We start from the raw sequence: 24,851 nt of genomic DNA, 5'->3' as shown, positions 1-24,851 counted from the left end.
CTGAATAAGTTTTAAAGAGAACTAAAGCAAATATATAAAAACCTCTGACATAGAATCTGGTGTATAGTAGGTACTTACATAAATTATTTTTATTATCATTATAACTATACTTTTGGAATAAATTATAAAAGTTTGAGTAATTGTTATTATTAAGATCAGTTCATCATTATCATTATAAACAAAATTGTATTGAATTTCTGGGTTTTTCTAAATACTGAGTTCGAAACCCAAAGTCTTTGTTCCAGGAGTTGAGGTAATCCCACTGAAATATGCTGAATCTTGCAAGGGAGTAACAGGCAGGTACATGTATTGGCTAAGTCCTGAAGATGATGAATGTTTTTCATTAAAATTCACCCTACTCTATATAAACTCAAATACTGTAGACAATTAAATCTTCTGATTAAAAAAAAAGTCTATGTGAAAGCTGAATACAATACAGAAGTCATTTGAAAAGTGAGACTGGTTAATCAACACATTTGCATATATATTTAGACATTCTATTTAGTTATCCATCAAGAAATCATGAAAATATAAATCACTGTTTCATGTTAGCTTCATATATTAGACACTACACAGCCCTGGCAGTAAGAAAGCAATAGATCACCACCAATGATATTTATTGAACTGTCACAATGTGAATAAAAAAATAGAGAACTCACCATGCCAATAATGTCAAGAGCCTCAAGAAAGTTCTGTCCTCTTTTTTCAGTTGATCGAGGCCGTTGTTTTAACCTGTACTCCAACAGGGAGAGACAGTTGCGAACTCCATAGCCCCAGTTTTTAATTCTTTCTATACTGCATGTCTACGTGTGCATTTGCTTTTATAGTGTCTGAATCTGAAAGCTGTAGGAAATTGAATCATCTTCCTGATCTTTTGCTTTCAAAGGTTATCATTCCTCTAGCTTCCAAACTTCAGTTTCATATATATATACGTATGTATATATATACATATAATTTTTTCTTCTTCATATAGCCATCACTCTTGGTAATTCCTTTTTCTAAACATTGATCACGCTTGGTTCTTTATTGCCTCAGTAAAGTTCCTCATTAAGGTCTCTAATACTGTAACACAATTATCCTGAGATAATCATATAATTTCTAGCTATGGTACCCTATTTTCAGAAAATATACAAACATGTAAGAAATTCAAATGCCTCTGTGTGTGTGTGTGTGTGTGTTAGTTGCTCAGTTGTGTTGGATTCTATGCGACTCCATGGAATGTAGACTGCCAGGCTCCTCTGTCCATGGGATTTTCTAGGCAAGTATAATGCCGTGGGTTGCCATTCCCTTCTCCAGAGGATCTTCCCAACCCTGGAATCGAACCCAGGTTTCCTGCCTTGCAGGCAGATTCTTTACTGTGTGAGCCACAAGGGAAGCCCCCAAATGCCTCTAGGGCCAGGCAAATAATGCAAAGTGTGACATTGGTTATGAATACAAGCACATTTTGCATATTGTGCAAAATGATATTTTTAATTTGCACAAAATATTAATATATAGTCTCCTATTTTTCTTGAGAATCTATTTTTTGCAGGTTTTCATTTATTACGTGCTAATTTTTTGTCTATTAAATTCTATTCACATAGTTTAAAAGGTCAAATGCCACTAAAAGTGTCATAAAGAAAAACAATAAAGGGCAGGATCAAGATAACAGAGAAGGAAAACTGTGTTCACATACTCCCACACACCATCATTGTAATTATATGTAAAACAACTGTCTCTGAGAACAACTTGAACATTAACAGAAAGGATCTTCTACCACGAAAGATACAGTGAAAAGACCACACTGAGGTAGGTAGGAGAGAAAAAGAGGACCTTTAGTTTGGACCCACATCCCTGGGAGGTGATTCAGAAGAGGAAAAGTATATCATCACAAGCTTGAGTATCATCCCTGGGGAGTGAGGGATCTGAACCCCACATTGGGTACCACCAGCCCTAGGATAGAGCTGGCATCAGAAAGATGAGCTCCCATGCCTGGTTTTGCAAACCTGTGAGGCTTTTGACTGACTGGGAGAACCAGAGAGTTTTAGGAAATCAAGACTTGGCCATTAAAGTGTACACATGGGCTTGCTCATTTCCAAAGGTCCTCTAGCCAGCCTTCCAAGACCATGCAAGCACAATCCACAGTCCACACTGAGCTCGAACTCCAGCCCCTCAGTCTTAACTCCAATCTTCTTGCCAAAGGGGTAGCTGCCAGCACACCCCAGAAGAAACTACTTCTTACACCAGGCTCCTGCTCTAGCTCCTCAGGCTCTAGCCCCCCCCGCCATTGAGGCAGTGACCCCCAGTGTGTTCTGGAGAGAAGCCCCAGGCCATGCTGGGCTCTGGCTCTAGCCACACTCCTCCTGGCTTACTCCTGCCAAGGTGACGGCCCCAGTGTTTCCCAGAAAAAACCCTTGTCTGCACTTGCTTCAGATTTAATTTTCCCACCAGAGCCACTACACACACAGACTGCACAGGGATACTCCCACACAAGGACATGCCTGCAAGATCAAGGTTGGTAATAACTTAGCTTAATTTTATAGAAACAAATGGGGAAAGTCCAAAAAATAAGAAAGCAGATGAGGACTATGTTCCAAATGAAAGAACAAGATAAAACTCAAGGCATGGAAAGTCGAAGTGTTAGTCACTCAGTGGTGTCCAACTCTTTGTGACCCCATGGACTGTAGCCTGCCAGTCTCCTCTGTCCATGGAATTCTCCAGGCAAGAATACTGGACTGGGTTGCCATTCCCTTCTCCGGGGATCTTTTTGACCCAAGGGTCAAGTCTGGGTCTCCAGCATTGGCAGACATGGGGTAGGGATGGGGGACAAAATGATGAAACAGAAATAAGAATTTTACTTAATAAATAGTTCAAAACCATGGTCATAAAAGTGTTCACTAAACTTTGGATAAGAATAGAGTGACACAATGAGAACTTCAACAAAGAGTTAGAAAATATTGAAAAGAAAAAAACCAGAGCTGAAAAATACAATAACTGAAATGAAAAATACTGTAGAAGAAGTCAACAGTAGACTAGGCAATACAGAAGACTGCATCAGCCACCTGGGAGACAGAATAGTGGTCATCACCTAATAGGTACAGCAAAAAAGTTAAAAAAAAAAAAAAAGATAGTTTAAGGGACCTTTGGGACAATATCAAGAATAGAGAGACAAAGAGGGAGAATCCACATCCACCCTTTATTTATTTGGCTAAAATATTCCCTCATGTGTACTCACTCAGTTGTGTCTGACTATTTGCAACCCTGTGCACTGTGTAGCCCGCCAGGCTCCTCTGTCCATGGGACTCTCCAGGAAAGAATACTGGAGTGGGTTGTCATTTCCTCCTTCAGGGAATCTTCCCAATCCAGAGATTGAACCTGTGTCTCCAGCATCACCTGCATTGGTAGGCAGATTCTTTATGACTGAGCCACCTGAGAAGCCCCAAAATACTCCCTAATGTAGGGGAAAACCAAACAAACCCTTCTACCTGGAAAATTTTACCATTCAGAACTGAAGGAGCAATAAAGGATCTCTTAGCAAAGCAAAAACTAAAATATTTAATTACCGCTAAACCTGCCTTACGAGAAATGTCAGAGTTTTTGACTCAGTACTTCTGAGACCAAATAATTTGCATTTCTGACAGTTTCTTAGGTGATCCTGAAACTGTTAGTCTAGTACACATTTTTCAAACCCTTGAATTTTATAGTATTATTATTTGTAAAATCAAAATTCTTCATTTTAATAGCTATAAAGAATAGATCTGTGCCACACAGTGTACTATAATTACATTTCCATTATTGTGCAACATTTTCTTATTCTAGAGTTTATACTTTATTTTCCATTCTTTTTCCAAAGCTTCCAATAGAACAAATATTTTTTTCCTGTTTAAACACATTCAACAGCATATAAATTTATTTTATTTTCAGAAACTTTCTTTTTTTCTAAAGTCCTCTTTAAAAAAAAAAATCTGCCTCTTTCTAATTGCTTGCAGTTTATAGTCCTCTATCGTGACTTTTCACAACATCCAGAATTACTCCTTGCATCTCTCCTGGACTGCATTTTCTGTTTCCCAGATCCTATTTCTTGCTTTTTCGTATCTTTCACTTTCACTTTGCAGAAGCACATCGTCTGGTAGCAATCCTAAAATGATTTACTGTATGAATGTATCATTATCTTATATACATGTTTGATTGCTAGTTTGGCTAATTATAGTTTCATAGGTTAGAAATTATTATCTCTCAGTATTTCTAAAACATTTCTTAATTTTTCTTTTTCGTGCTGCTGGTGAGAAATATGACACTATTTTTATTCTGGAAACTTTATATAGTGTGTGTTTGTGTGTAGTGTGTGTGTGTGTGTATGGATGCAGGTAAATTGAAGGTGTAATATCATGGAAAAACTGTGACATTGTAAATCCAAGTAGACTAAGGCAGAAGCTTATTAGAGCTATTAGATCTAAATAACACAAAGTATTGATAGCAAAGCTTCTAAGTGTCATGAAAAGAAAATGTGTTTCCTTCAAGTTACCCTTTTTCTCCAGTAGCAGAATATAGTTGACATTTTTTGTGTGTGAGCTCTGCAGGGTGTCCTGCCCCCCATGTTTATGTTTCTTCAAGAAATTTGAAGACATTTTCCCTGACGCCATGTGGTCCCAGGTGGGCTATTGATGACAAAATCCTGTCATGACCTTTTGGATAGGATAGGGGAATGATTTACCCTGACTGGTGAAGCAGTGTTCCTGTGTATCAAATTTAGGCATGGGTACATAACCCAATAAGACCAGTCTTGTTGGTGTGCTGAAATTAAGAGAAAGATCCCATTCTAATGGGTTTTCAAAACTGTGAGCATAAAGAGCTCTTGGTAATCAGTATGCTTACCAAGTTGCAAAAGCCTTTCAGAGAAGAAAGCCATCTAAAGATAAAAGAAACCCAGTTCTGATAATATAGTTGAGCAAAGAATCCACTTCTCCCCTTCCCTGGCTTATGATTCAATAAGTTTTATATTAATTTAAATATACAGTTCATTTTCTGTCATTAAGAATGGATAAAGTCAGAAGAATACACTTTTTATACATCTCCATGGATGAACCACTTATGTCATTGAGCAGGATATTGAACATAATACTTAGATCCCCTATTTGCAAACAGTAAAATTTTAAAAGGATCAAAATATCTCATAGCAGTATGTTCTCAAATGTTAATTTAGAACTCTAAAAAGCTTTCTAAACACAAATGTAAACCAAGGTGATAAAGTGATATAGTATAGGCATTTGGTAAACTTTAAAGATTATTAATGTGAGAGAACCGGGTTCAATCCCTGGGTCAGGAAGATCCCCTGGAGAAGGAAATGGCAACCCACTCCAGTACTCTTGCCTGGAAAATCCCATGAATGGAGGAGCCTGGTAGGCTATAGTCCATGGGATTGCGTAGAGTCGGACACGACTGAGCGACTACTTAAGTAAGCAAGTAAGATTATTAATAAGTATTATTAGTCTTATATTTTATTACAATTTTTATTAATATCACTTCAATTGAAATGCTGCATATTTATTATTCTTCATGCATCTTCTGACTAGAATTTATAACATATTGCTCAGTGTGTCTAATGTCACGATGTTTTTATTGTACTATCATTTATTAATGTGAATATTATCATCATATAGGCCAAATTATATGAGGGACTATTATATTTCTGGGAAGTTTTATCATAACCAATCACAATGCCATGGGCCCTTCTTGCTGCTATTATTCCATTGAACATTTTAATGCCTCTATTTTGTATGCTTTGCCTCTTATCCCCTTCAATCATAATCTCACTTTAATTGCCTCTTCTCTGGCAAATACAAACATTATCTTCCTTACTCCTAGAATTAATAACTTCTGTGATGGCTTATCATCTTTTTTTGTTCTTCAGTGCACCTTTTCCAATTAAAATGGAAATTAAATGGAACTGAGTACGACAACCAAAATCATGTATGTAGCTTTGGTGGATCTGGATTCCACTGAGGGCTAAACAGGATTCTTTGAGTCTTTTTCCTATTTATCATTTCCCACAAGCCACTAGGAAAAATACATGTTGATTGTCTATGTTGATTCGCTGTGAGATATATATATATATATATATATATATAAATAATTTGCATGTATAATATGTATTATGTATATATACATACAAACACACAGGATTGATAGGTAGATAGATGGAAAGATAGATAGATAGATAGAGATAGATTGGTCCTGGAAGTCTTATTATTCATTGGCATTTTCATTTTTTAACCCTAAATTTCCTAATCAATTTTAACTAACAATTTTATTTTTCTTTTGTTTACATACATTTGTTTTCATTTTTTCAATCCCTTTGTTCTTTAAATATGATTCTTACTATTCTTAGTCTTATTTTATGTTTATTTCACTTAATTCCTGTGAACTCAAAGGCTGCCTGGCAAGGTATTGCTTCATTGGCTCTGACAACATCCCTCAGCATCCCTACCATTCCCCCGCTTTGCAGAAGTGTCTCATGATCTGACTCTCTGATATTCCCACCTGCATGCTCAGTGGGGCTTTGACTCCTGAGTCAATCGTGACCAAGGCAAGAATGACATAAACTGCTTCAACGTAAGCTTGACATACTCCAGATTCAAGGGGCTCCTAATAGAAGGTCATCTTACTGTACCTAGGAAATCATCAGTCCAGTCTCTCAGTTGTGTCTGACTCTTTGTGACTCCATGGACTGCAGCACCCCAGGCTTCCCTATCCTTAACCAACTCCTGGAGCTTACTCAAATTCATGTCTATCGAGTTGGTGATGCTATCCAACTATCTCATCCTTTGCCATCCCTTCTCTTCTTCCCTTCAGTCTTTCCCAGAATCAGGGCCTTTTCAAATGAGTCAGTTCTTCACATCAGATGGCCAAAGGGTTGGAGTTTCAGCTTCAACATCAGTCCTTCCAATGAATATTCAGGACTGATTTCTTTAAGGATGGACTGGTTGGACCTCCTTGCAGTCTAAGGGACTCTCAAGTCTTCTCCAACACCACGGTTCAAAAGCGTCAGATCTTTGGTGCTCAGCTTTTTTACAGTCCAACTGTCACATCCATACATGACTACTGGAAAAACCATAGCTTTGACTAAATGGACCTTTTTTGGCAAAATAATGTCTCTGCTTTTTAATATGCTGTCTAGGTTGGTCATAAATTTCCTTCCAAGGAGTAAGTGTCTTTTAATTTCATGGCTGCAGTCACCATGTGCAGTGATTTTGGAGCTCCCAAAAGTAAAGTCTCTCACTGTTTCCATTATTTCCCCATCTATTTGCCATGAAGTGATGGGACCAGATGCCATGATCTTAGTTTTTTGAATATTGAGTTTTAAGCCAACATTTTTACTCTCCTCTTTTACTTTCATCAAGAGGCTCTTTAGTTCTTTTTCACTTTCTGCCATGTGTGGTGTCATCTGCATATCTGAGGTTATTGATATTTCTCCTGGCAATCTTGATTCCAGTGTGTGCTTCATCGAGCCTGGCATTTCACATGATGTACTCTGCATATAAGTTAAATAAGCAGGTAACAATATACAGTCTTGAAGTACTCCTTTCCCAATTTGGAACCAGTCTGTTGTTCCTTGTCCAATTCTGACTGTTGCTTCTTGATCTGCATACAGATTTCTCAAGAGGCAGGTCAGATGATCTGGTATTCTCTTTAAGAATTTTCCACAGTTTGTTGTGATCCACACAGTCAAAGGCTTTGGTGTAGTCAATAAAGCAGAAGTAAATGTTTTCCTCATGCTTTTTCAATGATCCAACAGATGCTGGCAATTTGACTCCTGATTCCTCTGCCTTTTCTAAATCCCGCTTGAACATCTGGAAATTCAGGGTTCACATACTGTCGAAGTCTGGGTTGGAGAATTTTGAGCATTACTTTGCTAGCATGTGAAATGAGTGCATTTGTGCAGTAGTTTGAACATTTTTTGGCATTACCTTTCTTCGGGATTGGAATGAAAACTGACCTTTTCCAGTCCTGTGGCCACTGCTGAGTTTCCCCAATTTGCTGGTGTATTGAATGCAGCCCTTTCACAACATCATCTTTTAGGATTTGAAATAGCTGAACTGGAATTTCATCACTTCCACTAGCTTTGTTCGTAGTGATGCTTCCTAAGGCCCACTTGACTTTGCATTCCAGGATGTCTGGCTCTAGGTGAGTGATCACACCATCGTGATTACCTGGGTCATGAAGATCTTTTTTAGAGTTCTGTGTATTCTTGCCATATCTCTTAATATCTTTTGCTTCTGTTAGGTTCATACCATTTCTGTCCTTTATTGTGCCCATCTTTGCATGAAATGTTCCCTTGGTATCTCTAATATTCTTATCCCCTAAATTTTCTCCTTGTTTTTTTTTTCACTTGAGTTAAAGTCATAGGACCCCACACTTGACTTCAGGATATATATTGCTTCCACCCCAAGGCCTCATTTTACAAGACTAGAACTTTGACGTTTCCTTGTTTATATTTGCCTCTAACTAGTATTATATTAAAGTTATTTTAAATAATAATTTTCCTTGTGGCTCAGATTGTAAAGAATCTACTTCTAATGTGGGAGACCTGGGTTCAATCCCTGTGTTGGGAAGGTCACCCTGGAGATGGGAATGACAACCCATTCTAGTATTCTTGCTTGGGGAATTCCATGGACAGAGGAGCCTGGTGGGCTACAGTCCATGGCTTTACAAAGAGTCAGATATGACTGAGCAAGTAACACACACACACACACACAATAAATAAAAACTAATTTTTGGCCATGGTTAATAAAATAAACCATAAATAAGGGGAAAATAAAATAATTTAAATCACTAATAATTTCAATGTAAGAGAGAAGCACTGTTTAATATTTTGAATATATTCTCTCCATTTCTAAAAGTGTTATGCCACTGAAGAATAGCTATTTTTAAATTTAGTTTATATTGCACATATTTTTTTAGTTAACTGCCTTTGTCCTTTTATCAGTATATCATGAATATCTTCTTGATTTAATGAATGACCATTGTATTAGCTTGTAGGGCTGTAACAAAATAGCAAAGACTGTTTGTTTTAAAAACAATAGAAATTTATCTTTTCACAGTTCTGGGGGCTATCAGTCTAAAATAAAGTTGACATCTGGGTGGAGTTTTAGTAAGTCTTCTCTTCTTGGTATGTGTTAGTTTCAGGTATATAGCAAAGTGATTCTGTTATATATATATATATATATATATATATATATATATATATATATATATATAATTTTTCATTAAGGCTATTATAAGATGTTTAAAATAATTCCCTGTGCTATATAGTAAATTTTTGTTTCTTGTCTAGTTTATGTTAGTAGTTTGTATATGAAATCCCATACTCTAACTTATCTCTTCTCTCCCTCCTTCCCACTTTGGTAACCATAAGTTTGTTTCCTATGTCTGTGGGTCTGTTTCTGTTTTATATATAAATTCACTTGTATCACTTTTTAGATTCCACATATAAGTTATATCATAAGAAATGTGTCTTTCTCTGTTTGACTTACTTCACTGAGTATAATATCCTCTAGGTCCATCTATGTTTCAGCAAATGGCAATGTTTCGCTTTTTTGGCTGAGTAATATTCCATTGTATGTGTGTGTATATATACACACTATACTTCTTGAGCCAATTGTTTTGGACAATTGGATTATCTCTGTGTTTTGGCTATTGTAAGTACTGCTTTTATAAACATCAGGGTGCATGTAACTTTTCAAATTAAAGCTTTCATCTTTTCTGGATATATTCCCAGGAGTTAAATTGCTGGATCTTATGATAGCTCAAATTGTTGGGAGTTTTAGGTCCACTTGCTTGAGGAAGAACAGCCACATAAACTATTTGGGATTCTTTATGAAGAATTTGTCTGGTTCTCCCTTAATTATTTATTTATTTCTTCAATAAATTATTTATATCAGTGTGGACTTGTGGACATTTATTTTATATTTTGGAATACAATCCAATAGTACATTATCTATTTTTTATTTATTTTTCTCAAATTATTCCAGATTTAAACATCTGAAGTCCTTTCAGGTTGATTCTACTGTCCCTTAGACATTGCTTCATCCTTCTGTTTTTTGATTGCTTCCTCACTTTTTGGCAATGGAAGTTGCTCCAATTTAATTTGATATAATTCTTGACCCAGCCCTGGGATTAAACGTTTCCCCAAAGAAGTATTGTTCCTTTTTTTGGAGGAAGATATAAGAAACCAAGATTGAGTTACTCTGATTTTTTTCATGTTTTGTTTCCTGAGTTGGATAGTCAGCTATGTTGTTACCACATCAAACTTTGTTCCACTGGTTACATTTTTCACTCCTGTCCATAACTGTCTTTGTACTTTGGTCTTTTAATGTGATTTAATGTTGCTACTATAGCCCAAACCTGAACCAGATATAATAATAGTGCCCTATGCCTTGCCCTACACAACTGCCCATGCTGAGCCTTACAAACAAAAGTAGGTTGGCTTCCCCATGCTTGTCCATATGTTCCTGAGTTTCACTCATTTTTTTTTTCTCAGTTCATTTACCTTCTCTATAAGTCCAAATTATGACTGAGTCCCAACAGCTTTAACTTAGTGTCTTTCTGTACGTAACAAGCAGCAATGTCATCCTTGTGGGGCCTGACTATAACGTGGAGGTTTTTGGAAAAGATACACAGATAAAGTTATCCTGAAAATACATCCATTAAGAAAGTCCTTACTGATTGCTTTGACCAAATTTATAGGCATTATTTGTTTCTCTAGGCATGAGTAGGTCTCTGAATAATAGTGTTTTCTAAAGGTAGAAACAAAATTTGAAGCAGCAAATCAACATAATAGGTTAGATGGTAATGCTCTTAAAATGTTTGGTTTGCTTTTTTTTCTGTTATAACTTCATATGAGTTACAGTCAGTAGATTTAAAAAACTAAATAGCATTCAGTAAGAGTGATGATACCCAATGGAAGCTTAATATTTATGCAAGTTTTAAATTATTCCCAACATGCCCTTTGAGAAGTTTCATGAAGTATTAAAGAGCACTTCCAGTGTTTTTATGCTTGGCTATCAGAACCAGACAATTCTGTTTTCTATTTTGGTTTTCATAATGAGAAAATTAATATATCCTATCTCTTACCATGGATTCCCAGGTGACACAAGTGATCTTTATCACTGGCCTGCCAAAGCAAGAGGCAAAAGACAGGTCGATTCCATCCCTGGGTTGGCAAGATCACCTAAGGAGGGCATGGCAACACACTCCAGTATTCTAACCTGGATAATCCCCATGGACAGAGAAGCCTGGTGGACTACAGTGCATAGGGTTGCAAAGAGCCAGACACGACTGAGCGATTAACACTATACTTGGGAAACTGTAGTAACTTAAATTTTTTTCAAAGTCACTGAAGACTTCCTCCTTGAAGATAATTACTGGCCATCATTTTATTCCAATTTTTTTTTCTTTTTAAAAAGAACTATATTGATTTTGCCTAAATTAGTCAAATTTAGTGAGAAGGGTGACCATATACATATGACATGTACATTGGTTGTCTCATACAAGAGCATATGTCAGTTAAGTGCCACTGCTGAAACTGAGTCAAAATATTCAAAATTAAATGATATTATATAGTTCCTTATTCACTGAAATAGACATTTCAAATAATAATCATAACTTGATTTCAAGAGAGAGAATTTATTTTTATTTGCTGGGTCATTGGTATTTTTTTCTTCCTCCTGGGTAACTGCAATGATGAATTTTTGCTACATTTCAATTGATATATTTGACATAATACCCAGTACATACCCAGTACACAGTGCCCAGTACATAGAAATTGTTCTGTAACTGTTAGATGTTAGTATTTACTCACACAGGAGCTCAGATGAGAGCTGAGATGGTTAATTTTATATGTCAATTTTTCTGGGTCACCAGGTACCAGATATTTAATCAGACATTATTCTAAGTGTCTCTGATTTTGGATGAGATTAATATTTACATGCTGCTGCTGCTGCTGCTAAGTCGCTTCAGTCGTGTCCGACTCTGTGCCACCCCATAGATGGCAGCCCACCAGACTCCCCCGTCCCTGGGATTCTCCAGGCAAGACCACTGGAGTGGGTTGCCATTTCCTTCTCCAATGCATGAAAGTGAAAAGTGAAAGTGAAGTCGCTCAGTCGTGTCCGACTCTTAGCAACCCTATGGACTACAGCCTACCAGGCTCCTCCATCCAAGGGGTTTTCCAGGCAAGAGTACTGGAGTAGGTTGCCATTGCCTTCTCCTAATATTTACATAAATAAGACTAAATAAAATAGATTGCCCTCCCCAATGTAAATAGATCTCATATAGTCAGTTGAAAGCCTGACCTTCCCCTGAGTAAAAGAGAACTTTTCCTACTTGGCTGCCTTTGAAATGGGATAGCATTTTGTTCCCTGTCTTTTGACATTAACTGAAACATCAGCCTTTCCTGGGTCTCTAGCCTGTCAGCCTTTGGGCAGGAACTATACCATCCAGCCTCTTGGTTCCCAGGCCTTTGGACTGAGACCAGAGCTGCACCATCAGCTCTCCTGGATCTCCAGCTTGCTGACTTACTCTATCTTAGAACTTTTCAGCCTGCATAACCAAGTGAGCCAATTCCTCATAATAAATCTCTTACTATGTTATGTAAGGGTAAGATAGAGGGGAATTAAAAACTGAGATTTTTAAAAAGTCCAAGTGTGCTCATTTCTATGATGTTCTCTTCAGTTGTCATTCTTCCCTCCTGTGTTGACCTGTCAGTGTCACATAGTCATTAAAGTGCAGCCAGTGTTGGTGTAAATTTATAATTGGCGTAATCCTTATTGCTGACATGTCAATATTTAACTTGCATTAACCTTTCCTTTGAGGCTGACAAATTGCGCATCTGCGGCTTGTTCAGTCTAATTTTTCATGTCATTGCCTTGCAAAGCATACAGATTTATAATGCCACCATGTGATGGATGCAGGCCTCTCCTATGCCTTGGAGAAGGGTTTCAACCCACTTAGATTATCCATTGGTTTATTTATTTATTTTTCTTTCACCCACCACCTAGTTTTACAGGCTTACAGTGAATTTCCCTCCCCAAGGCCCAAATTTTGAGGACAAATGGAAGGGTTCCTCTGTCAGGAGTCATTAACATGCTGCTGCTAGGACACCTCCACGTTGTTTTGGCCTGTCTCACACAGAGCAGCCTTCATCTGTGTGTGCATGTTGTCACTAAGAATTTGTTGACAGAAAATGAAGAACAAAGAAAGAAAATTAGGTCAGAATAGTGTGTGGGAAGCAAAGTGACATTCTTGTCAGTTTTACCTAATCTCTAAGAATAGGGCAGCCAGAGTTATAATTTCCTTAGGATGTGGACAGCTGAGACTTCAAGTCAGGTTTTTCTTTCTTTTTTTGAATTTCATGTTATTCCCTTCCACCACACCCCACAAGCTTTGGATTTGCTAAAAAAAATAGTGGATAAGTACCCAAGAATTCTTATTTGAAGCTCTTGGAGCTGAATGCTAAGGATTTGGAAATAAAGAAGAGGGTTGTCATCCCATAGGTTCAAAGATGGGTTAATGTAAAGATCACAAAGGATGGATTGCTAACAAACGTTTCCTCCATGTTTCACAAAGCTACATAAATGCTAAGCTACTCTCTCCCCTTCACTGGTGTGTTTTAGAACAGTGAAATCATTACATCTCCTTCCAGCAGTCTAGTATCTTTATTTAACACTATCTAGGATAAAAGTGAGATATGCCCAGAATTTCTATTTGGGGAGAGATAATTACTTTAATTTACATTTTATAAAAAGTTTCAAGAAAACCTAAAGGAACTGACCCTGAAATTTCATCTCAGTTCAGCAAAGTATTATTTACACTTGTGCATTTAAAATGTAGTAATCATTGGTCTACTTTCTGGAGTCTCAATTAAATTCTCACATATTTAGAATGTCTCAAATAATTAATGGAAATTAAAAATGGTTAATATGTGTGTTTGAAATAACGTTCCATCTAATTCATCACTTATACTTGGCTACTTCTTGGTCCTAAGAGCCCCAAAGCAAAATTAATATCATGTCTTCAATTATTGCTTAAAATTATGATTTTGTACCTCAATTTCTAAGCAAAAGATATCATGTAAACAAAGCTAATAAATCAAAGACCACAAAGAGTGACCCCAGATTAATCCTTGCCAATGCTAAGACCATGCTGACAATCATATTTACAGTCAGATTTTATTTTATCATAATGTAGTACAAGGCTATTTTTGACCAGACAGATAGCTATTCCAAGCAAGAAAACAAACATACAAACAAATTCAGTTCAGTTCAGTTTAGTTGTTCAGCCATGTCCGGTTCTTTGCAACCCCATGAACCGCAGCACGCCAGGCCTCCCTGTCCATCACCAACTCCCGGAGTTTACCCAAACTCATGTCCATTGACTCGGTGATGCCACCTAACCATCTCATCCTCGGTCGTCCCCTTCTCCTCCTGCCTTCAAATAAATTAGAGCTCTATTATATTTTCATTCTTTGTCTCTTAGTCATGAAATCTGCTCTTCAGACATTAAAAGTAGTGTCTATAGGAGCCCAATACATAAAATAGGTAAAAACAGGAAATGTTTGGCGGAAGTAAGGACCGTGTTCTAAGCCCAACTCATAAACATGCCCTGTGTCCAACCAAATTCCTCTATATAGTTTTTATATCACGCAAAAATAAAAAAATCTATTCAAAAGTATTTTTTAATGGCTGAGTAATATTCCATTGTGTATATGTACCACTCTATTGAGATGGATGAAACTGGAGCCCATAATACAGAGTGAAGTAAGCCAGAAAGAAAAACACCAATACAGTATACTAATGCATATATATGGAATTTGAAAGATGGTAACGATAACCCTATATGCGAGACAGAATAAGAGACACAGATGCATAGGACAGTCTTATGGACTCTGAGGGAGAAGGTGAGGGTGGGACGTTCTGGGAGAATAGCATTGAAACATGTATATTATCATATGTGAAACAGAACACCATTCCATGTTCGATGCATGAGACAAATGCTCAGGGCTGGGGCAATGGGATGACCCAGAGGGATGGGATGGGGAGGGAGGTGGGAGGGGGGTCCAGGAAGGGGAACGCATGTAAACCCATGGCTGATTCATGTCAATGTATGGCAAAAGCTACTACAATATTGTAAAGTAATTAGCCTCCAACTAAAATAAATAAATTTATTTAATTTAAAAAAAAGAAAGAAATAAAAAAATCTAAATTCCATTCAACTCAGTTTATGTGAGACCATTACAACTAGAGAATATTGAGTTGCCTCATATGATACTAGCAGAACTAGAACTAGAAATCTGATCTCCTCACTGCTAAGTCCATTAGTATTTTCAGTAGAAGGTGTCAAGAGACTTTCATGCTGTCACAAGTTCTTTTATTTATTGAACCCCTAATTTATTATGCATCTCTTATGTATCAGGCACTATTCTAGGGTCCAAGGATACAAAATGTTTCAATAAGAAAGTCTTAAAAGTTTACATTTTAGTGAAAGAAACAGGCAGTAAATGTCATTATACAATATATTGTTATTGGTATATAATATAAAATAAAAAATAGAAAAAGTAACATGGGATATAACTTTTGATAAAGTTGCAAGGAAAGACCTTTCAGAAGCAGAAATATTTGAGCAGAAACATAAACAGGATACAGGAATGAGTTGTTGGGAGATATTTAAGGTGTAATGAATAACTGATGCAAATGTTCTGAATAGGTATGTTTTCGGCACACTTAAGAGTAGTTGAAAGGGTAGAGAGTCTAGAATGCAGTGAGTTAGGGGTGAGAAGCAGGGAAGAGACTAGATTGGAGAGGGAGCTCTGAAGGCAGTGAGATAATTTCAGATTTATTTGAATCTTTGGGAAACCATTTGACAGTTTGAATTGAGTGAGTGGCATGTTGTGGCTTTCATTCTTGAAAAGAAGTATTCTTTGCTTGCATTCTTTTACCATGTAGTTGTCCAGTTCTCTTAGCACGACTTACTAGAGAGCTTATTTTTCTCCATTGTGTATCTCTCTGCTCAATGAAGGATGAATTATAGCGAGGTAAAATCAGAAAACTTTATATGTACTAACAAAGAATAATGCCAAAATTTTAATGTTTATGTAACAGCTTCTCCCTAAAGTCATTCTACACCTTTAATTGAATTCCTGTAATTATTCTGAGATACAAGTAAACACATGGTATTAATTCCATTTAACAGATTGGAAGCTGAACTTGTAAAGTACTCATCAAGTATTCATATTTCAAGAACAGTGCTTTATCAACCACACAGAAATGACTGTTTTACACTCATGCACCGGAGGGTTGAAGGAGGCAAGAGAGAAAAATAAGTTTCTACTTAGAAAAGAAAGTGAGTATCAGCTGCTTTTTAATTCAGTCAGTACTTATTTATCATTCACCATGTGCCAAGCTTAGGCACTGGGGATGCAGAGGTGGAAAAGTCAATTCCTGCCCTGACAAACTCTGCTCTAGCATATAATAATAACCTTTAGTCTTCTATTTCTTACTACATGATAACCAATGTAGGAGTAGTACATGCTTTAATCTCCCTAACAATCATGTATTATGGGTACACTTATAATCAACACTTCACAGATAAGGAAATTAGAGAGCAGAAAGACTAAAAAACGTATACAAGGTCACCCAGTATGCAATTAGTGAACTCCAATTGGATTCAAGCCCAACTTTAACCCAAAAGTCTATCCTGTTAACATTATGCTACTTCAACTCTTTAAACAATCTACATGTTTAAATGTCTTTTGCATTCCTACTTCAGTTTTCTTATTTCTTTTCTAATTTTTTGCTTATCTTGGCGTGTGAATTGGTGGTGCCTATCAAATGAGTTGGTGGATACAGAATTTCAATGGCTTTGAGTCAATGTAGGTAAACGGGATACTGCAATATACTGAGCTGTCATCAAAACCAAAATCATACACACATCACACATGCCTGTTGTCAAAGGCACTGACCCTATTCAAATCACTAGTTTTTCTTCAATGTCATAGGAAGTTTCCTTTTCACAGTCTCCTGCTTCTGGGTCTCCAAAAGTTTTAGACAACCTGAGAGTGATATCAGCTCCCCAGTTCACTAGTTTTCCCACATACACAGAGGATCAGTTGGTTATACAATGGCAGGACAAAATAAAGTCTCAAATTTAGTCAGAGTATTCATAACTCGGAGTGTTTCACTTTCCCTCTCATCTAGATGTAACAAGAACTTTATATGGCTTTTGGGAGACACATGTTTAAGAACATAAACACTGAACCTGAGTTTAAATGTTAGGTACACTGCTTGTAGTTAAATTAACATTTCTGTGCTTCACTTTCCTCATTGGTCCATGGAAATAATAATAGTGCCTACCTTACCAAACTTTGAGGAAGTTAGTGAGTTAATAAAGTGAAATAAGAACTAATATTTAAGTGACTATTGTTATTTAATTTCAAACTGCAAAGGTCTCTTGTTAAAAAATCAAGAGTTGTTTTGGTTATGGAATCTTTTTTGACTAATGAGAATAAGCACTATTTTGTACTTCACAGGTCAGGAACTTTTTCTGTAAACGGCCAGAGAGAAATTATTTTAGGCATTGCAGATAATACTTTGCAGTGGTAGGACAATAGAGCCACAGGCAATATATTTAAAAAAGAAATGGATGTGACTGTGCTCTAGTGAAACTTTATTTACCACTGATCAGAAAAGATTAGCCAATTCCTGGAGTATATAAATTTGCTAAATTCTCTGCCAGGTGCATTATGTATTTTACCTTATTTAGAAGGTTCTTTTATCATCTTCATATTATTTATATATGAAAAAAGCCTTATCATCTGAGAAATGGATTGATTTCAATCAAAGTTTTAGTAAGTGCTCAAGCCAGCTTCAAACTTTGGTTTGTGTGACTACAAAGCCCAAACCCATTCAGTTAATTATCTCCTCAAGTTCAGTTCAGTAGCTGAGTCGTGTCTGACTCTTTGGAACCCCATGGACTGCAGCACCCCAGGCCTCCCTGTCTATCACCAACTCCCAGAGTTTACTCAAGCTTATGTCCATTGAGTCGGTGATGCCATCCAACTATCTCATCCTCTGTTGTCCCCTTTTCCTCCTGCCTTCAATCTTTCCCAGTGTAAGGGTCTTTTCAAATGAGTGAGTTCTTCACATCAGGTGACCAAAGTATTGGAGTTTCAGCTTCAGCATCAGTCCTTCCAATGAATATTCAGGACTGATCTCCTTTAGGATGGACTGGTTGGATCTTCTTGCAGTCCAAGGGACTCTCAATATTCTTCTTGAACACCACAGTTCAAAAGCATCAATTCTTTGGCACTCAGCTTTCTTTATAGTCCAACTCTCACTTCCATACATCACTACTGGAAAAACCATAGCCTTGACTAGATGGATCTTTTTTGGCAAAGTAATGTCTCTGCTTTTTAATATGTTGCCTAGGTTGGTCATAATTTTTCACCAAGGAGTAAATATCTTTTAATTTCATGGCTGCAGTCACCATGTGCAGTGATTTTGGAGCTCCCAACAGTCAAGTCTCTCACTGTTTCTATTGTTTCCCCATCTATTTGCCATGAAGTGATGGGACTGGATGCCATGATCTTAGTTTTTTCAATATTGAGTTTTAAGACAACTTTTTCACTCTCCTCTTTCACTTTCATCAAGAGGCTCGTTAGTTCTTTTTCACTTTCTGCCATAAGTGTGGTGCCATCTGCATATCTGAAGGTATTGATATCTGGCAATCTTGATTCCAGCTAGTGCTTCATCTAGCCTGGCATTTTACATGATGTACCCTGCATATAAGTTAAATAAGCAGGGTGACAGTATACAGCCTTGACGTACTCCTTTTCCTATTTGGAACCAGTCTGTTGTTCCATGTCCAGTTCTAACTGTTGCTTCCTGACCTGCATACAGGTTTCTCAAGAGACAGGTCAGATGGTCTGGTATTCTCTTTAAGAATTTTCCATAGTTTGTTGTGATTCACACAGTAAAAAGGCTATGGCATAGTTAATAAAGCAAAAATAGATGTTTTTATGGAATTCTCTTGCTTTTTTGATGATCGAGCAGATGTTGGCAATTTGATCTCTGGTTCCTCTGCCTTTTCTAAATCCAGCTTGAATATCTGGAAGTTCATGGTTCAGGTACCGTTAAAGCCTGGTTTGGAGAATTTTAAGCATTACTTTGCTAGTGTGTGAGATGAGTGTATTTGTGCACAGGTTGAGCATTCTTTGGCATTGCCTTTCTTTGGGATTGGAATGAAAACTGACTTTTTCTAGTCCTGTGGCCACTGCTATGTTTTCCAAATATGTTGGCATATTGAGGGCAGCACTTTCACAGCATCATCTTTTAGAATTTAAAATAGCTCAACTGGAATTCCATCACTTCCACTAGCTTTGTTCGTAGTTATGCTTCCTAAGGCCCACTTGACTTTTCATTCCAGGAGATCTGGCTCTAAGTGAGTGATCACACCATTGTGATTTTCTGAGTCGTGAAGATCTTCTTTGTACAGTTCTTCTGTGTGTTCTTGCCATGTCTTCTTAATATGTTCTGCTTCTGTTAGGTCCATACCATTTCTGTCCATTTTTGTGCCCATCTTTGCATGAAATGTTCCCTTGGTATCTCTAATTTTCTTGAAGAGCTCTCTAGTTTCCCATTCTATTATTTTCCTCTATTTCTTTGCACTAATCACTGAGGAAGGCTTTCTTGTGTCTCCTTGCTAGTGTTTGGAACTCTGCATTCAATTGGGTATATCTTTCCTTTTCTCCTTTGCTTTTCATTTCTCTTCTTTTCACAGCTATATGTAAGGCCTCCTCAGACAGCCATTTTGCTTTTTGCATTTCTTTTTCTTAGGGATGGTCTTGATCCCTGTATCCTGTACAATGTCATGAACCTCCATCCATAGTTCTTCAGGTACTGTCTCTATCAGACATAATCCCTTGAATCTATTTCTCACTTCTACTGTATAACCGTTAGGGACTTGAAATAGGTCATACCTAAATGGTCTAGATGTTTTCCCCACTTTCTTCACTTTAAGTCTGAATTTGGCAATAAGGAGTTCATGATCTGAGCCAAAGTAGCTCCCATTCTTGTTTTTGCTGACTATATAGAGCCTCTCCATCTTTGGCTGCAAAGAACATAATCAATCTGATTTCAGTATTGACCATCTGGTGATGTCCATGTGTAGAGTCTTCTCTTGTGTTGTTGGAAGAGGGTGTTTGCTATGACCAGTGCATTCTCTTGGCAAAACTCTATTAGCCTTTGCCTTGCTTCATTCTGTACTCCAAGGCCAAATTTTCCTGTTATTCCATGTATTGCTTGACTTCCTACTTTTGCATTCCAGTCTCTTATAACGAAAAGGATGTCTTTTTTGGGGCGTTAGTTCTATAAAGTTTTGTAGGTCTTCATAGAATCATTCAACTTCAACTTCTTCAGCATTACTAGTGGGGAAGTAGACTTGGTTTGCCTTGGAAATGAACAGAGATCTTTCTGTAGTTTTTGAGATTGCATCCAAGTACTGCATTTCGGACTCTTTTTTTGACTATGATGGCTAATCCATTTCTTCTAAGGAATCTTGCCCATGCTGCTGCTGCTAAGTCGCTTCAGTTGTGTCCGACTATGTGCGACCCCGTAGATGGCAGTCCACCAAGCTTCCCTGTTCCTGGGATTCTCCAAGCAAGAACACTGGAGCGGGTTGCCATTTCCTTCTCCAATGCATGAAAGTGAAAAGTGAAAGTGAAGTCACTCAGTCATATCCGATGCTTAGCGACCCTATGGAGAGAACCCTACCAGGCTCCTCCTTCCACAGGATTGTCCAGGCAAGAGTACTGGAGTGGGTTGCCATTGCCTTCTCTGGATCTTGCCCATAATAGTAGATATAATGGTCATCTGAGTTAAATGACCATTCCAGTCCATTTTAGTTTGCTGATTCCTAAAATGTCAACGTTCACTCTTGCCGTCTCCTGTTTGACCACTTCCAATTTACCTCGATTCATGGACCTAACATTCCAGGTTCCTATGCAATATTGCTCTTTACAGCATTGGACTTTGCTTCTATCAACAGTTACATCCACAACTGGGTGTTGTTTTTGCTTTGGCTCCATCTCTTCATTTTTTTCTGTAGTTATTTCTGCACTGATCTCCAGTAGCATCTTGGGCACCTACCAACCTGGGGAGTTCATCTTTCAGTGTCCTATCTTTTTGCATTTTCATACTGTTCATGGGCTTCTCAAAGCAAGAATAATGAAGTGGTTTGCCATTCCCTTCTCCAGTGGACCACATTCTGTCTGACCTCTCCACCATGTCCCATCCATCTTTGGTGGCCCTATGTGGCATGCCTCATAGTTTCATTGATTTAGACAAGGCTGTGGTCTAAGTGATCAGATTGGTTAGTTTTCTGTGATTGTGGTTTTCAGTCTGTCTGCCCTCTGATGGAGAAGGATCAGAGGCTTATGGAAACTTCCTGATGGGAAAGACTGACTGAGGGGGAAACTGGGTCTTGTTCTGATGGGGGTAGCTGTGTTCCCTCCCTGTTATTTACCTGGGGCCAAACTATGGTGGAGGTAATGAAGACTATGGTGACCTCCTTCAATATGTAGGTACTGCTACACTCAGTGCCCCCAAGTCTGCAGCAGGCCACCACTGACTCATGCCTCTGCTGGAGACTCCTGGGCACTTCTGGACAAGTCTGGGTCAGTCTCTTGTAGGGTCACTGCTCCTTTCTCCTGGGTCCTGGTGCACACAAGGATTTGTTTGTGCCCTCCAAGAGTCTATTTCCCAGTCCTGTGTAAGTTCTGGCTGCTCTATCTTGGGGTTAATGATGACCTCTTCCAAGAGGGCTTATGCCGTACCCAAGTCTGCTGCATCCAGAGCCCCTGCCCCTGCGGCAGTCCACTGCTGACCTGTACCTCCACAGGAGACTCTCAAACATAGTTCTGTCTGAGTCTCTGTGGGGCCTCTTGGTCCTGGTGTGCACAAAGTTTGTTTGAACTCTCTGAGCATTTCTGGCGGGAATGGGGTTTGATTCTAAACATGAATTCGTCCCTCCTACCATCTTTCTGGGGCTTCTCCTTCGCCCTTGGACGTGGGGTATCTCCTCAAAGTCGCTCCAGCACTGTGCAGCTGCTGCTTCAGCACCTACCATCTCGCTGGGGCTTCTCTGACCTTCTCCTCAAGTGGGAAAATATTATAACTTGGTATCTTTTATGGAGTTGGTTCATCATTTTAACACTAAGAAAACAAAATCAGTTGAAAATGGGGAGCACTGAATTAGTTTGTGTTGATGTGAAAAAGAATGGCTCATAGATTGGAACTCCATATGATTATTAGTATTGTTGCCAATAATATTTAGACAATTTTTGCACATTACATTGAAATGATTACTGATTAATCCCATAATCATCTAAATACAAAATCTTAACTAAAAATGGAAACTCTCTACATTTTTTTTCCATCTGTAAAATGGGCTAATATGTTGCTCACAAATAGATTTATTTTTATTAGACATAGCTCTAAGTGCTGGGAATATAACAGGGACTAGATTGTTGCTTTTAAGAATTTACAGAAGATAAAGTTTAGAGAAGATAAAAGCAATAAAATATAGGCACAATATTGTATACTCTGTCTTATGTCACACAGCCTATGAAGAAAAATAAAGCAGCACAAGTGTGATAGAGAATATAAAGACAGATCACTGCTATTTTACATAGACTGGTTAAAAAATTCCTATCTGAAGGGTGAAATTATGGAGAAATCTGGAATAAATGAGGCAGCAAGCCATACAGATATGTTAGGCAAGAGTATTGTAAGCAGAGAGAACAGCAAATATAGAAATCCTATAGTGAAATAGTGTTTGGCAATATCTCAGAACAGCAAGGTGGCCAAAGAGAGAAAACACTAAGAAAGCCAGAGGTCACTACTCTTTTGGACCATGCAAATAAAAGACTTCATCATCACAGAAAGTCCATTTGAATGAGGCTATTCCAAAGTTTTTCTTCATACTATTCCAATGTTAAACAATTCTGGGACAGTTCAGTTCAGTTCAGTTCAGTCGCTCAGTCGTGTCCGACTCTTTGCGACCCCATGAATTGCAGCACGCCAGGCCTCTCTGTCCATCACCAACTCCCGGAGTCTACCCAAACCCATGTCCATCGAGTCGGTGATGGACATCTCATCCTCTGTCGTCCCCTTCTCCTCCCACCCCCAATCCTACCCAGCATTAGGGTCTTTTCCAATGCGTCAACTCTTCGCATGAGGTGGCCAAAGTATGGGAGTTTCAGCTTCAACATCAGTCCTTCCAATGAACACCCAGGATTGATCTCTTTTAGGATGGATTGATTGGATCTCCTTGCAGTCCAAGGGACTCTCAAGAGTCTTCTCCAACACCACAGTTCAAAAGCATCAATTCTGCGGTGCTCAGCTTTCTTCACCATCCAACTCTCACATCCATACATGACCACTGGAAAAACCATAGCCTTGACTAGATGGACCTTTGTTGGCAAAGTAATGTCTCTGCTTTTAAATATGCTACCTAGGTTGGCCATAACCTTCCTTCCAAGGAGTAAGCGTCTTTTAATTTCATGGCTGCAATCACCATCAGCAGTGATTCTGGAGCCCAAAAAAATAAAGTCTGACACTGTTTCCACTGTTTCCCCATCTATTTCCCATGAAGTGATGGGACCAGATGCCATGATCTTAGTTTTCTGAATGTTGAGCTTTAAGCCAGAAATTAAATTTTGCTTTGTAACCACTAGTTCAGTTTCACTAGAGACAGAAATTATTTGACAACTAGTATGGCACTGCAACTGCCCAGATACCATATGTTTTATGGCATCTATGAAATAGGCAGATCATGGCCATGGCTAGTGCCTCACATAATATAAGGTAATGAGAAGTGGTTCGCTGGTAAAAAGCAACAAAAAATATGTGTTTGATTAAAGCAACTGTTTCCCATATGTTCTCTTTTGTCAAAGATCCTAGTTATTTTGGAGTGTGGAGTGTGGGAAGAGTTTGTGATACAAGCCATTAACACTTATTTTGATGGTGTGCCTCCTAGCCCACAAATCAAACCCATGATATGGCTCAAAATGGGGACTGATATACAGATGGGGAAAACCAATGATTCTTTTAAAGCCTTGAAGCTGGCAGTTTACTTCCAGGCTTACTTCTTTTGGAAAAAAGTGGATGAGCAAATAAGCAATCATTTTCTCAAGAGTGAAGGTAAGGTCAGCTAAACATCTTGTTAGTCATGTGGCAAAATTTTCAGAGGAAATTACTATGGCTGTAACCAGAATCTATCCAGCTTCAGTGGATGTTGTGTTCATTTGATGGAATTTTGCTTTCTCTGGCATTTAAACATATTAAAAGCACATACCAGGGAAGGAAAGATCAAGAGCAAGGAAGTCAACATTGGTGAGTTCTTACTCTGTATCAGATCTGTGTGGGATGGTTAAGTTATATCAGGTCACTTAACATTCACATCAGTTATTTGATGTACATTTTATTTCACCTAAGTTTTAGAGATGAAGGGACTCAGAAGCATTAAGATCAAGTAACTGGCCTGTGTTCTTAGAATTGATGATTGTTGGAGAATGGAGATCTTCCTGAGTGTAAGAGGCTGTCATTATGAGTAACAAAGTTCAATATCACTTGCTGGTTTTCCTGAATATCTCTGTGAACACTTTGAGTAGACTGCTTCATCTGGCCATCCAAAGAACCAGCCACATTAGAAATGTTGTGAAAATGCAATGAGAATGAACATGTACCGAGAATTGTCAGTGAGTGGGGACTCAAGGGTTTATTGAGTAAGATACTCCTTGTCATGTATCAGATTATTTGCCT

Source organism: Giraffa tippelskirchi, chromosome 1 (genome assembly GCF_054371585.1).
Source record: "Giraffa tippelskirchi isolate mGirTip1 chromosome 1, T2T-mGirTip1v1.2.pri, whole genome shotgun sequence".
Taxonomy (NCBI): Eukaryota; Metazoa; Chordata; class Mammalia; order Artiodactyla; family Giraffidae; genus Giraffa; species Giraffa tippelskirchi.
Note: the sequence above shows the minus strand (reverse complement) of the source record.